Source organism: Delphinapterus leucas, chromosome 8, assembly GCF_059928025.1.
Source record: "Delphinapterus leucas isolate spDelLeu-1000000601 "Yukka" chromosome 8, BTC_Dleu_Yukka2, whole genome shotgun sequence".
Lineage (NCBI taxonomy): Eukaryota > Metazoa > Chordata > Mammalia > Artiodactyla > Monodontidae > Delphinapterus > Delphinapterus leucas.
In genome coordinates this window covers 16,226,337-16,241,699 of record NC_143136.1, presented here as the reverse complement: position 1 = coordinate 16,241,699, position 15,363 = coordinate 16,226,337, and the positions used below count along the sequence as shown (strand labels likewise).

General features: G+C 39.3%; 1 pseudogene; it reads left to right on the top strand.

Moving 5' to 3' along the window:
• Positions 1 to 1,153: 1,153 nt before the first annotated feature.
• LOC111172121 (ATP synthase F(1) complex catalytic subunit beta, mitochondrial pseudogene) lies at positions 1,154 to 2,752 on the top strand (annotated as a pseudogene).
• The last annotated feature ends 12,611 nt before the right edge of the window (positions 2,753 to 15,363 follow it).

Here is a 15,363-nt window from a genome sequence, read left to right as displayed (position 1 = left end):
ATTTTATGAACAATTCAGTCCGTAGCATCTTCCTTTGTTCTATCTTCAAAAGTTCACATCCTGCAGAGTTCTGTCCTATGCCTTCTCTCTTCATTCCTTATGCCTGGATAGTTTCATTTACACTCTTGTCTTCAGCTACTTATACATAAGTGAGAGTTAAATCTTTATTGCAAGCCCCGTTGTGTGTATCCAGACACCTTCTGGATGTTTCCACTTGAGTGACCCTCAGAAATCTCAGACTCAATATTACCTGCCCTTCCTCTTGTTTCCTCATCTTCATAATCCATTAGTCACACCAGACAGAAGCTGGAGTACCCTCTCAGCAGCCCCATGGCTCCTGCCCACTGCCACTTCCTCTGCACTCAAGTCATTCAAGCTCCTTTATACCAGTCTGCTTTTAGACCTCAGGACCTTTCAAGCAGGAAGACAGAATGAGAAAGGATGTAGTCCTTACAGTCAGACTACCTGGATTTGAATTACAATTCCATCCCACCACTCACTAATGGTGCAACCTAAGGCAATATACTCACTGTGCCTCAGCTTCCCCATCTGTAAGATGAGGGTTATTATAAGAATTCTACCTACATCATTGTTATGTTGTTGTTACGACCTCATAATAAGTGAAATAATCCATATAAAGCTCTTAGCTGGGTACGTAATAAAATTCTATTAATTTTCTATTAATTAGTTAATATTGTAGTCGTTTGCTCATCCTTTCCACTTTCCCTGGATTATCTTTCTCTTCCCTTGTCTCCCTATCAAATACCTATTCATCTTTCAAATTTCAGCCCAAAGGAAATGCTCTTCAACAGATGTATGTTGATACAAGTTGCACAACTTGATAAAGTTACTTTATAAACTTTGAATCGTACACTTGAAAGGGCTAAATTATATGATTGTAAAAAAATGCATCAAATAAGTTTTATGTATACATTTTTTTTCTAGAGACTCGGGATTTACAGATGAGTAAAACCAGCAAATTGATATAACCAATTATTTATACCAAGAAATAATATTTACACACCAGAATAAAGAAATTAGGTTTATATAACGCAACAGCATAAAAACACTGTTCTACAACTAACAACTTAAGATGATTGATCAAGATCTAAGCCCTTAACACATCAGTGAGGGTCGTGAATTTGCCCAGCATCTCAGCTCCGCCTAGAGATGTGAAGGACTAAGGGATGGCATTCTGCTCCAGACGATAGCATCACACTTTGTGTTGAATCTAAAAGACTCTTTTCTGAGACAAGGAACCCAGCAGGAATTTTTCTCACTTGATTGGGAGGTGAGGTGTTAAAGTCAAATGCTCTTCATTCCACCCTCCGACCCGGGCTCCGCCTTGTTGGGTCTTGTGGGTCGTGCGGCCGCTGCCCCAGGCTCTGGGGCCTTTCAGGGACTCAGCCCTTCAGCTCCGCTACCCCAAGCCTAGCTCTTACTGTGAGCGGCTCCGGCCTGCCAGAGACAATGCTGCTTAAATATATCCCTCGCCAAAGGCAGGCACCGCCACTGGGCACATTGTGGCGGTCATTGGTGCAGCGGTGGATGTCCAATTTGATGAGGGACTGCCACCCATCCTAAATGCCCTGGAAGTGCAAGGCAGGGAGACCAGTCTGGTTTTGGAGGCGGCCCAGCATTTGGGTGAGAGCACAGCAAGGACCATTGCCATGGGTGGTACAGAAGGCTTGCTTAGAGGACAGAAAGTCCTGGATTCTGATGCACCAATCAAAATTCCTCTTGGCCCTGAGACCTTGGGCAGAATCATGAATGTCATTGGAGAATATATTGATGAGAGAGGTCCCATCAAAACCAAACACTTTGCCAGTATTCATGCTGAGGCTCCTGGATTCATGGAGATGAGTGCTGAGTAGCAAATTCTGGTTCCTGGTATCAAGGTTGTGGATCTGCTGGTTTCCTAGGCCAAGGGTGGCAAAACTGGGCTCTTCGGTGGTGCTGGAGTTGGCAAGACAGTACTGATCGTGGAGTTGATCAACAACAATGCCAAAGCCCATGGTGGTTACTGTGTGTGTGCTGGTGTTGGTGAGAGGACCTGTGAGGGCGATGACTTATACCATGAAATGATTGAGTCTGGTGTTATCAACTTAACAGATGCTACCTCCAAGGCAGTGCTGGTGTACAGTCAAATGAATGAACTGCCTGGTGTTCAGGCCTGGGTAGCTCTGACTGGATTAACTGTAGCTGAATACTTCAGAGACCAAGAAAAGGCCAAGATGCATTGCTCTTGATCAATAACGTCTTTCACTTCACCCAGGCTGGCTCAGAAGTGGCTGCTTTATTGGGCAGAATACCTTCTGCTGTGGGTTATCAGCCTACCCTGGCCACTGACATGGGTACCATGCAGGAAAGAATCACCACCACCAAAAAGGGATCTATCATATCTGTGCAGACTATCTACATGCCTGCTGATGACTTGACTGACCCTGCTCCTGCCACTACCTTTGCCCATTTGGATGCTACCACTGTGCTGTTCCATGCTGTCGCTGAGCTGGGCATCTGTCCAGCTGTGGACCCGCTGGACTCCACCTCTCCCATCATGGATCCCAACATTGTTGGCAATGAGCGTTATGATATGGCCTGTGGGGTGCAAAAGATCCTACAGGAATACAAATCCCTCCAGGACATCACTGCCATCCTGGGTATGGATGAACTTTCTGAGGAAGACAAGTTAACTGTGTTCTGTGCGTGGAAAGTACAGTGCTCTTATCTCAGCTACTCCAGGTGGCTGTAAAATTAAGCTCAAGGATCAGCTCCAGCATGAATTCATTTTTTAAATTTTTCTCTAGGCCCCATGAATTAATGGTCCCTCTTTCCTCCACTATATCCAGTACCTACTTCTATCACAGTTTCTATATAATTTGTTTACACGTCTGCCTCCCTTTTTTAAATGATGATATTCTTAAGACCAGAAACTATATCTTATGTCTTTGTATCTCTAGCTCCTAGCCCAGCAAAATGAATAAGTGAATGAATGAATGAATGGCAAGTTCTACTTGAATAATGGTCTGTGCAAGGCTCATGCATTTCATTTGATTGATATTAGTCTCTTTAAGAATTCTCCATCCTTCCCCACCATGCTGTTTATTTGTCGAAGAAACTGGATTATTCCTTCTGTAGAATTCCTACATTCTGAGTTTGGCTGATTATATCCTCTTAATGTTGTTTACCCTGTCCTCTTTCCCTTATATTTCCTATAAACTCATTGTTAGATCTAGACTGTATAAAAAAAAATGAAGAGTCTGAGATTTTATCCTACTTGTAAGCTAACAGGTCACTCTGCTTCAGTTCCATGAGTGCTGGGAGAAGGCACAAGACTCCTGGGACAGAGACGAAGGACAGTTATTACTCACAACAATAACAGTAGCCAGATTATCAGCACTTGTGCTGGTGTCTGAGCCCCAATTCCCACAGACTGACACAAGGATGGAATTTTACAAGCTCCTCGGGTGATTCTAATGTGCAACCAGATTTAAGAACCACTAAAAGGCCTGACTGGATTCAGTCTAACTGCCCCATTATTTATTCTTATATCCCAAATGTTTCACAGTGTGCCTGGCACCGAGTCGGTTCCCGATAAATAATAATAGCTAATATTTATTGAATATCTTTATATATTCTAAACATCTGATACATTTTACACTAAATCCTTTGAGTTAAGTACTAGTGTCATGGTTCTCCCTTTACATCGAAGGTGATGAGGCACAAAGAGGTTAAGAAACTTGCCTAGAATCAGGGAGATGGGAAAGCCAGAATTCAAGCTCAGGCTCCCATGTCAATGTTCTTATTCACTACACTCTAAGTCTAGGCAGGACTGTAGAATGAATAATTGAGTGAATTTCCTAGTTTCCTTGAGCAAATGATTGCTTTGTTGTATTAAATAAACTCACAAGATATACGATGCTTGTTTTTCTTCCTTGATCGTTAGATCTGGAAAGACCTTAAACTACGCCAACCTTTTATTTATTTTTCACAAATAAGGAAGCTAGAGTCAAAAATTACATGAAACAAAATGACATGCCCAAGTTACACAGATAATTAGTGGCAAAGCTGGAATGCAAGTAGCAAAGTGCTACACACAGATGAGAACTTGGTAAATACTTTGATGTTGATGAAGTGTTGGAAAACAAACATAGCTTTTCTGCTTCCTTTGAAAAAAATGATTCCAACTTAACTGAAAAACACATGCTAGAGTTCAGAGAAAGGAAGATGTTTTCAGTGCAAATGACCCTTGACTCAATGTATTTTTCCCTCTTCCCCTCAGACGCGATCAATATGTGAAAGAAAAGGCTTGGGCACCAGTCCTTGGAGATGGTCACACCACTGGCTTCTGTTGGTCAATCTCTGTGGTCTGAAAAGTAAAGGGAACTCAAGGGGAGCAGAATTTAGTCACCACCATCCAGCCTATGAGTGCTCACAGTGGGGAGACAGACATCTCCTGCTTCCGTGTATTCAAATATAAAACATGTGCACTTTATTTTCACAGACAATGTTCAAGAGCATTACAGGGCACAGGCCATTTTTGAAGACATATTTTAAAAATTAAAACCTATGTTGTCTTTGTATTTGGGCTACCTGCTATTTCTTTTTTCATTTGCCCTTCCTCCATTACTTAGAATTACCCGTTGCATATGAGGCAGATTTTATTTCCTGGAGGAATATGGCTCAAAAAGGTACTTTTTTCTTTTATTCATTCAGTCACTGAACAAGTATTCTCTGGGCATCTAATACATCAAGCCCAACAATGAACAAAGATCTGGTACCTATCTTCATGAGCTTAGAGTCAGAGAGAAGACATTAGTTAAATAAACATACGTCTATAATTATAAATTATATGAGGTGCTATGAAAGAAAAAAAGGGAAGGATGAGATAGTTTAATACAGGAAATCTAATGTAGATTGAAACCTAGGAAGAGGACCCTCTGACATTTAACCTGAGATCAACATTGGGGATCTTAGCCAGAGCAACTATAATAGAATGATGAGGGCAGAAATATTTGAGAGACTTCTGTGTACACTGAATTAAACTAGGTTGTCAACAATGATAGGCAATTATGAAAATTAAGGATAATTGATAACTAAATAAGAAAGTAGGGGTAAGGTGAAAATGGAGCGTGAGATTTATTCATATGACATTGGATTATTTTGAGTGACGCAGTCAGGCATTGGGTTTGCTCTGAGGAGAGCAGTCAACCCATTGTGCCAAGCCCTGTGCTTGGTATTCAAGTACAGACTCAGAGTCCTCTGAATGGCACAGTGGCTCTGGGTCACCCGTTCAAGCCTCTTGAGGGTCTTATCAGGGTGATGGCTACCCTAGGAAGACCATGTTATATGGCCAGCCCAAATTAATCCTGGGGAAACTAATGTGAATGCCAATTCTGTGCAAAATCCGGTAGAGCTCATGTAATTTCATTACATTATTCGCCATAGGAAAATAATAACAGTTTTCTGTGAAGTGTTGATTTGCAATACTAGGAAAGCATGTAACCTGAAATATTAAAGTACAATTATTAAATAACTATGTTCATTCAGTCACAGATATATTCATTGATGTCAATATTCCAAAGCATACAGCATGATTAAATTGGCCATGGCTGGCTAACATGGCATTTTCAAATGTCTTCACAAGGGATTCTGTAAAGACAGACCAGCCAGTTATTATGGTGGACATTTAATGATTAGTCTATCTAGGACTCCTCCTCTTTTCTGAAAACAGAACTTGCCATCTTTTGGAGGGGAACTGTTTCTCCCCAGTCTTTTATGCCCCAGTTCCAATAATTAGCTTCAGAAGATTGCTGCCCTCTTCTTTCACGAACCCCTCCTTGGACACAGTAATTGTCCTTAAGATTGGCCTATGACCCAATCTGAGCCAAGTCTAGTTTTTCACCCTCCTGGTCATAATGATTTGTCCAGGAATTGGACAGGTAATCCAATACAAGGCCATCTAATGGTCCTGAGGTTTTTCAGTTGTTTCTGGGAGAAAAGTCCCTTCCTGTAGATGACAGTGCTGATAAGATACGCTGCCAGGAGCTATTGGTAGCAGCCATGGTTCTAGCTTCATAGAGAAAGCTGGTCTATAGAAAAAAAATAAAGATGAGTCATGAAGTCCTGAAAGCATGCTGGTCCCAGTTCCAATATCTGAATTCCCTGGAGCAGGCCTGGTTCCTGTACGCCTGAGGCTTGTGGTACGGCTGCTTTTCAATTCTGTGAACCTTCCAATCAACCAATATACACTCACAAATAAATGCTTATTTGACTTGAGCTAGAGTTGAAGTTCTGCCTCTGGGAACCAACGGGGGTCTGACTGAAACATGATCTATTATTTCTTAAGTTGGCTGGGAATACCCCATCCAAGGTACTATACTCTTTTCTCCTCATGTAGATATGAGTGACATAACACAACACTCCTGCGCTTACCAACTGCACAACAGACGTGAGAAATAGATCTCTTTCTCTGGCCCGTTTGAGCATCTTTGAAAGAATTCTTTTAAGAGAAAATTGCGAAAAGGACTTCAGCACAATACAGCATGACTACAACTACTTTAGGAGATGAACAGTGTCTCATGGAGTTGGGGGAGGTAACTTTTGCATCAAGAAGCATGAGTAGAAGTTTGCTAGATAGACAGCAATCTAGAGAGAGGAAAAGACATATGTAAAAGCTTAAGGGTACATCATTTGTGCAATTTCAAGAAAATAAATGTAAACAACATTTTTACAAACTATTTTCCATCTCAGGGTAGGAAAGTCAAAAACTGTTTAATTGATGAGAAAGTCTGCTTTACAATAAACAATGGAAATAGCAGCAGTTAAAGCTGGGTCCCTTGATTATTAAAAACTAGTCTGCATAAAAACAACGTAATGAATTTGATCTAGTTCAAACCAGAAAGGATCTTTCTTAAGGCATTGTGTTCTTTCCCTACAGTAATAAAAATGTATATTAAGATTCAGTCCCTGGAGCTCACGTGGAGACCATATAATGGGTACACAAATAGAGCCATACAAAGGAAGAGGTAATCCCATCTATGTGGGGAGGTCAGTTAGGATACTAGGGGAGAAGAGAATTTAAGGTGGTACTTGAAATGTTGGGAGAATTTCCTCAAGTAAGAATGGATTAGAACAGAAGTTATCAAAGTGTGGCCTGGGGACCTATGGTGGTCCCTGGGAGGTAAAAAATTATTTTCCTAACAATCCTAAGACTCTATGTGCCTTTTTTCTCATTCTCTCATATGGATACAGTGGAGTTTTCCACTGTAAATTTTGAAAATCTGCATAATTCAGGAAACCAATATTTTTTAAATGATCATTGCGTGATGTTACAAAATCACGCATGGGTAAAAGAGCCCTTCAAATTGCAAGAGATGCCAATGAATTCTGATGTAACAAGGTTTCAAAATTTTATTGCTCTGGTTTCAAATTCCACATAATAAATTTTATGAAACTATGATTTGTCAAGTTTCAGTATAGTGTCATAGAAAATTATGCACAATAGAAAATTATGCACAATTACCTTAAAAGGCTTTTAAAATAACTCTCCTTTTTCCAACTGTATTTTTGTGTGAGATCAGATTTTCTGCACAGATTTCAACTAAAACAATAAACCCCAGCAAATTGGGAAGATGCATTTAGTTATCTTCTATTAAATGAGATATCAAAGAGATTTATAAAAATGCAAAACAATGTCTATTTTCTCAATAAATTTTTTATATGGGAAAATATCCTTATTTTCACAAAAAAATGTTTTTTGTTGTTGTTGTTAACTTGTGTTATGGGTTGAAATGTGTCTCCCAAAAAATCCTAACCCCCAATACCTGTGATGGTGATCTTACTTGAAAACAGGGTCTTTGTAGATGATCAAGTTAAGATGAAGTCATTAGGGTGAAACCAAATCCAGTGTGACTGGTGTTCTTATAAAAAGGAGAAATTTGGACACAAAGGCAGACAGACATTTGCATTTCTTACATTTCCTACAGAGGTAGGAAGATGATGTGAAGATACAGGGAGAATATCATCTGTAAGCCAAGGAACAACTGAGGCTCCCAGAAGTTAGAGAGAGACACGGAACAGAACTTCCTCACAGCCCTCGGAAGAAACCAACCTTACTACACCTGGATTTCAGACTTCCGTTCTCCAGGACTGTGAGACAACAAATTTCTGTTGTTAAACCATTCCTTTACACCAGCACCAGGAGACTAACAACACACAATGGTTTATTATTTTTAATGAATTTATAAAAACATTTATAATTTCCCAATTTTAATTTCTAATATCATACTGATACACATAATGCACACAAACAAAAGCTCTTTGTGTCCTCAATAATTTTCAAGAGTGAAAAAAAGGTCCTGAGACCAAAAAGTTTGAGGGTCACAAGATTAGAGGATTCCCAGGAAAGGGGCAACATAAGCCAATGCAGTGCTTCCCAAATACCGGTCTAATGGCAGCTACATCAGAAAAGAACAACAGACTCCATGGCTTTCTCCATACCATCGAATCAGAATCTCCAAAGTTCTGTTCCAGGAAACCATATTTCTAACGAATTCCCCAGCTAATTCTTACATGTAATTGAAGGCTTAGAGGCAGAAATGCTCAAAATGAGTTCAGAAGTATTTCATCCAACTCCTCTGGTTTGCAGGGAAAGAGACACACTCAAGTTAGCTCAAGTAATAGGGGAGATTATTGCAGAAATACCCTTGGCACCACCAGGGAATTAGATCTTTCACAAAACAGGTGCTGTAATAGGTCCCCACCTCAGAAAGAACTGGGAGATCACAATATCTCCAGGGATGCCAGCAAGCAGAAGTTCCTGGCTCCTTATGTTCTGCTAACAGTATGACTATGCTTTATGACTATAGGACTCTATACCCTCCACAGTCTGCTTCCTGCTGTCCTTCCTCCAAATATCTACTTCTTCATACTTCTGGCTGCCCGTGACTTTCGCTTATGATGCCTAAGTTCACCTCAAAGCAACTTTTCAGCTTCTGCTTTATTGCCAACTGACAGATTCCTTTGTCTTTCTTCATTTCAGTCCCTGAGATGGAAAAATCTAATTGGTCCAGTTTGTCTCCTAGCACCAGAACATGCTCAGATTTGCTGGAGAGCTTATGGTGCTGCTACCCTGGAATCAGATGCCCATATCTAGTTCAATAATGTGAGCACAGGGCCCAGATAAAGTATAAAACATGATAATCAATCTAACAGGCATTGTAGGCAGGGCATTTTCCCCTTAGATGGGGCTGTGAGCAAAACAGTTATGCAATTATCATCTTCAGAACAATTTTTGGTGTTGCTTTTACAATTCCAAAAACTTTGATTTAAATCTTTATCAAGATAGCCAATTATTAATATAATTGATTTGACCAACTCAAATGATTTTTTGACATAAGCATGACCGAAGCTAAACTGATGGATTGCTTGATGATAATAATGATGTTATGATGAGACTTAAAGATCCTGAAACTACTATCCATGCATTTTCCTCTGACCCTCTAATTTATATTCATTATTCATTTGCTAAGTGACAATTCTAGTTCTCATTCTCTTCTTCCTGTGTCTTCAATCTTTCTTACCCTATGAAGCCCTCTGTCTTCTTCCTCCTTTATTCTACCCCCCTTGTGGTCTTAGATTAAAAACAAACAAACAAACAAACAAAATGAAGTTCAAGGCACTTTATAATTCCATTAGTTTTACATTAGAGTTTGATTTGGTTCTTGAAAAATTTTATGAAATGGCTTTGTCCCTTGCTTTTTTAAAGAAGGAAAAAACATAAAAATATTAAAGTATCATAAATTTAATAACCACTGGGTATTTCAAGTATTTGGGTTGTCACCTTAGAGCAAACTGTAATTGTTGAGATAAGGCAGATACCCTTTCTTTGTACATTGGTATCCATGGACTTCAGCATGTGAGATAGTTTAGTTTTGAGTTTAGGTAAATTATTTGTGTGTGTGTCACGGCAGAATTTTTTCTGTGTGCTTGTGTATATGTTTGTAGTTTTCTTGGTATGTGTGTGTGTGTCTCTCAATTGAACAAAATTGCATTGTTTTCTTATGTTGTACTGTATACTTTTCATTTGTTGCTCTGAACTGAAAGAAGACCGTTTCTATTTTGATTAAATTGTTGGATTGCTCAAAAAAACAAGCAGAAACATCTCCAAGATTTTGTTGAATCCAATTAGTTATATGCAACTTGTAGTACATCTGATTCTTATTATATGCTTTTGTGTTTTCTCCAGTAAATCAGTTGAAACTAAGTGACTGTGGCATTTGACCTACATAGTGAAGGTGTAGATTTAAATGTGCATGTTTTACTGTTTTTTGTCCTTTGCATGTTAATATTCTTCTTAGGACACCTAAAAAAGTACTGTGCATTTTTGTATGTATGACAGCATATAACAGGATAGTGTGTTAACTTCTCTTTAGGGAGTAACATTGATTCAAGTTCATTTAAATCAACTAATGTTTCCAACTCAAACAATTCATTTATTTGTAACAGAAATTACTGGCTCACAAAACTCAAAGTGGAGAAAAGCAAAAAACTTCAGGAGGTTACATCAAATTAAAAAGCTTCTGCACATCAAAGGAAACCATCAACAAAATGAAAAGGCAATCTACTGAACAGGAGATGATATTTGCAAATCATGTATCTGATAAAGGATTAATATCCAAAATGTTTAAAGAACTCGTACAACTCAATAACAACAAAAAAAATCTAATTAAAAAATGGCAGAGGATCTGAATAGACATTTTTCCAAAGAAGACATACAGAGGGCCAACAGGCACATGAAAAGATGCTCAACGTCACTAATCATCATGGAAAAGCAAATAAAAACCACAGTGAAATATCGACTCACACTTGTCAGAATGGCTATTATCAAAAAGACAAGCAATGACAAGTGTCGCAAGATGTGGAGAAAAGGGGACCCTCACTCACTGTTAGTGGGGATGTAAATTGGCGCAGCCACTATGTAAAGAGTATGCAGGTTCCTCAAAAAATTAAAAATAGAACTACCATATGATCTAGCAATTCCATTTCTACTGGTATCAATTACAAGAAAACAAAAGATTAATTCAAAAAGATATATGCACCCCATGTTCACTGCAGTATATTTTCAATAGCCAAGAGATGGAAACAACCTAAGTGTCCATCAAGGCATGAATGAATAAAGATGTGGCATATATATACAATGAAGTACTACTCAGTCATAAAAGAAGAAACAAACCTTACGATTTGCAGCAAAATCGATGGAATTTGAAGGTATTGAGTGAAATAAGGCAGACAGAGAAAAACAAATATTGCATGATTTCACTTATATGTGGAATCTAAAAAACAAAACCAAAAAAATAAAACCCAGACTCATAGATATAGAGAACAAACTGGTGTTTGTCTCCTCCCTAAAAGAAGGAAAGTTGGGGGAGTACAAAAATGGGTGAAGGGGGTCAAGAAGTACAAACTTCTAGTTGTAAAATAAATAAGTCATGTGGCTATAATGTACAGCATGGGAAATTAACTCACGAACATTGTTTTAACTTTGTATGGTAACAGATGGTGACTATACTTACTGTGGTGACCATTTCACAAGGTATACAAATGTTGAATCACTATATTGTACACATGAAACTAATATAATATTGTATGTCAAATATATTTCAATTAAAAAAACCTTCAGGAGAGGTTTGATCAAGGTGTCAGCCCCATTTCTCTACAGTTGTTCAGACTCTGCCTCCTCCGTGTGCTGAATCTGGCTTCAGGTCACCTTCCTCCACCTTCCTGAGGCAAAATGGCCTTAGATCCTCAAACCACATCACACACAGAAGTGAGAATTATGTCCTCTCAATCACTGAACAAATGTCATCATATTCTCTCTTAAGGACCAATTCTAATCCTGTGTCCACCTCTGAAGTAATGTCAGTGACCAAGAAAATAATATGCATTGGTTGGCTTAGTCTTAGCTGGGATGTATTCAAGCTGGCTTCCTCTAACAATTCCAGGCCTCACATCTATAGACCACCCATTTAGAAGATGCTTCTAATTCTACAACTGACCTAAACTTCACTCTATTTATCATATGCTCACCTGTGAACCATTCACTACAGCAGCCAGTGGTGCAGAATTACTCTGGGGTCAGGCCCTTCAATGTCCACCCAATAAACTAGAGCTGAAGATCAATCCTACATAAACCAAATGCAGCCCTACAGTGGGGCAGAGGTGAAGTGGATGTTAGGGAGCCAATCAGCCATGCCCTCCACACCAGTGGCCATCTCTCTGCAAGTGGATACTGCCTTCTCCTTCTATCCCATGTGCACCTCTCCCAAAGATACATGCTCCCTTGAAGAACACATCCTTGCCAGATATACAGAACTATTTTTCAATCAAACCAACATGACTTTAAGTTGAGCTGACTGTAAAGAAGTCTGCTGGATATGTCAATCCCAAAGAAGACATACAGAGGGCCAACAGGCACATGAAAAGATACCCCCAGGTAACCATAAGTTTGTTTTCTACATCTGTGACTCTGTTTTGTAAAGAAGTTCATTTGCACCATTCTTTTTTTTGCGGTACGCAGGCTCAGCGGCCATGGCTCATGGGCCCAGCACTCCGCGGCATGTGGGATCTTCCCGGACCGGGGCACGAACCCACGTCCCCTGCATCGGCAGGCCGACTCCCAACCACTGCACCACCAAGGAAGCCCTGCACCGTTCTTTTTAGATTCCACATATAAGCGATATCATATTTGTCTTTCTCTGTCTGACTTACTTAACTCAGTATGACTATCTCTAGGTCCATCCATGTTGCTACAAATGACACACTACTATATATAAAATAGATAACTAATGAGGACCTACTGTATAGCACAGGGAACTCTTCTCAATACTCTGTAATGACCTACATGGAAAAAGAATCTAAAAAAAGAGTGGATATACGTGTATGTATAACTGATTCACTTTGCTGTACACCTGAAACTAGCACAACATTTTAAACCACCTCTACTCCAATAAAATTCAAAAAAAAAAAAAAAAAAAAGAATCTGCTGGAGAAACATCAGTATAAATGCATTTACCCCACTTTTCTCTTAAGCCCAGTAATTTTTTTTTCCGAATCATAAAAGAAGACAGTCCAAGACACAATTCTCCACACATCCAATTACTTTCAACATTTTATTACTGCTTTTCAGATATTTTCTTTCTACCTATGCATGGCTCCATTTTGAACTTTTTATTTATTTGTGTGTCTAAAATGCGGGCTTTGCAAAACATAATAACACCTCAAAAACATTTCACAGTCAGGCAGTGCTCCAGCACCCATGTTTTTAAAATCAGGCTGTTGTGAATTCTCCAAGAAGTCCAAGAACAACTGTGAATTGCTTCCTTGAGCACTCTCACAGGTGCACAGGAAAGAGTCCCCGCCAGCAGAACAGGAGGTGCCAAATCGAGGACAAAAATTCAATCTCCAACCAAAAAGACATGCATGAGGGTGGGAGGGGCTGCTATCAGAAATGGCCTGGATAAAGCCTTCTTGACCTATACAACCAGAGAAGGCATTACCCCAATGTTTTCAGTCTCTGCTTTATTTTCCAGGGACTGAAAAGGTTTGCCAGGAGCACCAGAGAAAGAAAAATATTCTATCAGTTGCCATGTAAAATATTTATGAGAAAAGTCGAAGCTTTTGGAAACTCTTTCCATTCATACGTATCTTCATAATTGTAAGAAATGTTGAAACACTTGAAAAACAAGTGAAATTTCTGAAAATACACCTCTATTTCCAAAATGATTCCACCTTAATAAAGGTTAGACTTTTCAGGTCAACTTAAAGCTTCATGGAAAAAGATTTCTTCTAGGAGACCTTTATTGGCTGCCATTTTTCCTTAGCGGTCAAACAATCTCAGTATCACTAAAGTACAATACTGTTATGGACATTTTTTTGCCTCCGAAAGCTAAAATTTAAAAGCAAAATCCATACATAGTATGGATGCTCCTGGAAGAACATTACAGAATGCCCTACGCAAGCAGCTGGGCATGCAAGGATCACCTCTGAAACCCTGTCTCTCACTTGTCCCGAGCCAGTTTTCTATCTATTCAATTCAACATCCACAATTCTGCACACATCCATAACTATTACATGCGCTCCTCCATTTTCCAGAGCCACGCTGTGTAATATCCCTTTTCATGTTTGTTTTGAAAGCTAGAAATTGTGTTCTTTATACTCTGCATTTCCCACATGGCATGTGTGGGGTAGGATGTGTATAGAAAGTTTTCAACTAATCCCTACTGTGGTACAGGTGGGTAAGAAACAGAAAATGATTGCTGGAAAACTGTAGCCCCAAAGGACATATGTTTACTCACTTAAACATTTCTGAAAATTGAGGCCGGGTCATTATTCCTATTTCCATTTTAGGTGGAGGTGATTAAATCATTCCATCCTGATGATTGTTATGTTGCTAAGTAAACTTCCCTAGCATCGTTGTTATTTGTCTTAATTGATTCTGAAAGACTAATCTAGTTTCTATTTGTAAAAAGTTTCTGGAAGTTTCTTTCAGTCTAATAAAATCTTCTAAAAAGTGGAAAATGTAGGAGCAGAAGAAGCCATTCGTCTCCAAACTCAAGGGGACTGAGGGCCAAGCACCCCTCCAGAGTTCAGAGAAAACTGAAAGACATAGGAATCAGATACTTGGAGACCAATATATTAGGTTTATTACTTATGAAAAAGAAAAAGAGAAGAAGGAGGAGGAAGCAAGGCTATTTGGGAGGATGTGGCTTTAAAGTTATGACTGAAAGTGTTGATACTTCACCTTTGAATTTAACAGGATTGTGCACTTCTCTGGTCTCTGGAGCTGGGCAAACACAAACCCCCTAGCCAGCAGTAGACCAGAATGAATGCACGGTGTCTGCAGTATGACAGATGTATAAAAAGGAGAGACAGAGACAGAGAAACAGAGAGAGAGAGAGGAGGAAAGGGCTCTATCATGTTTTTTCTCCCAAACTAACCCATCAGAAAGCCCCTCTTTATGCCCTGGAGACCAATGAAAGTGGGACAGTGAACAATAGGGGTTTTCCTCTAACGCACAACTCCCACACCATAGAAACACGAGGCAGTGCAAAAGAAGGTTCTCATCTTAACATCTACAAGCTCATGAACATTACAAGAAATTTTCCTTGTCCTAAAGACCTGAATACAATCAACATGTCACCAAGACTACCGGTGTACTCACCGTGAGAAACTGCCAATAAAACAGAATTACGAAAACAGAAAAAGGCAAGAAGCAGTGAAACAAAATTGCCAAGCAGTCAGAGAACTGAGACGATTCCTTGATGTTCCCTAGAAAATTATTTAACTTGTCATGCAACCTCC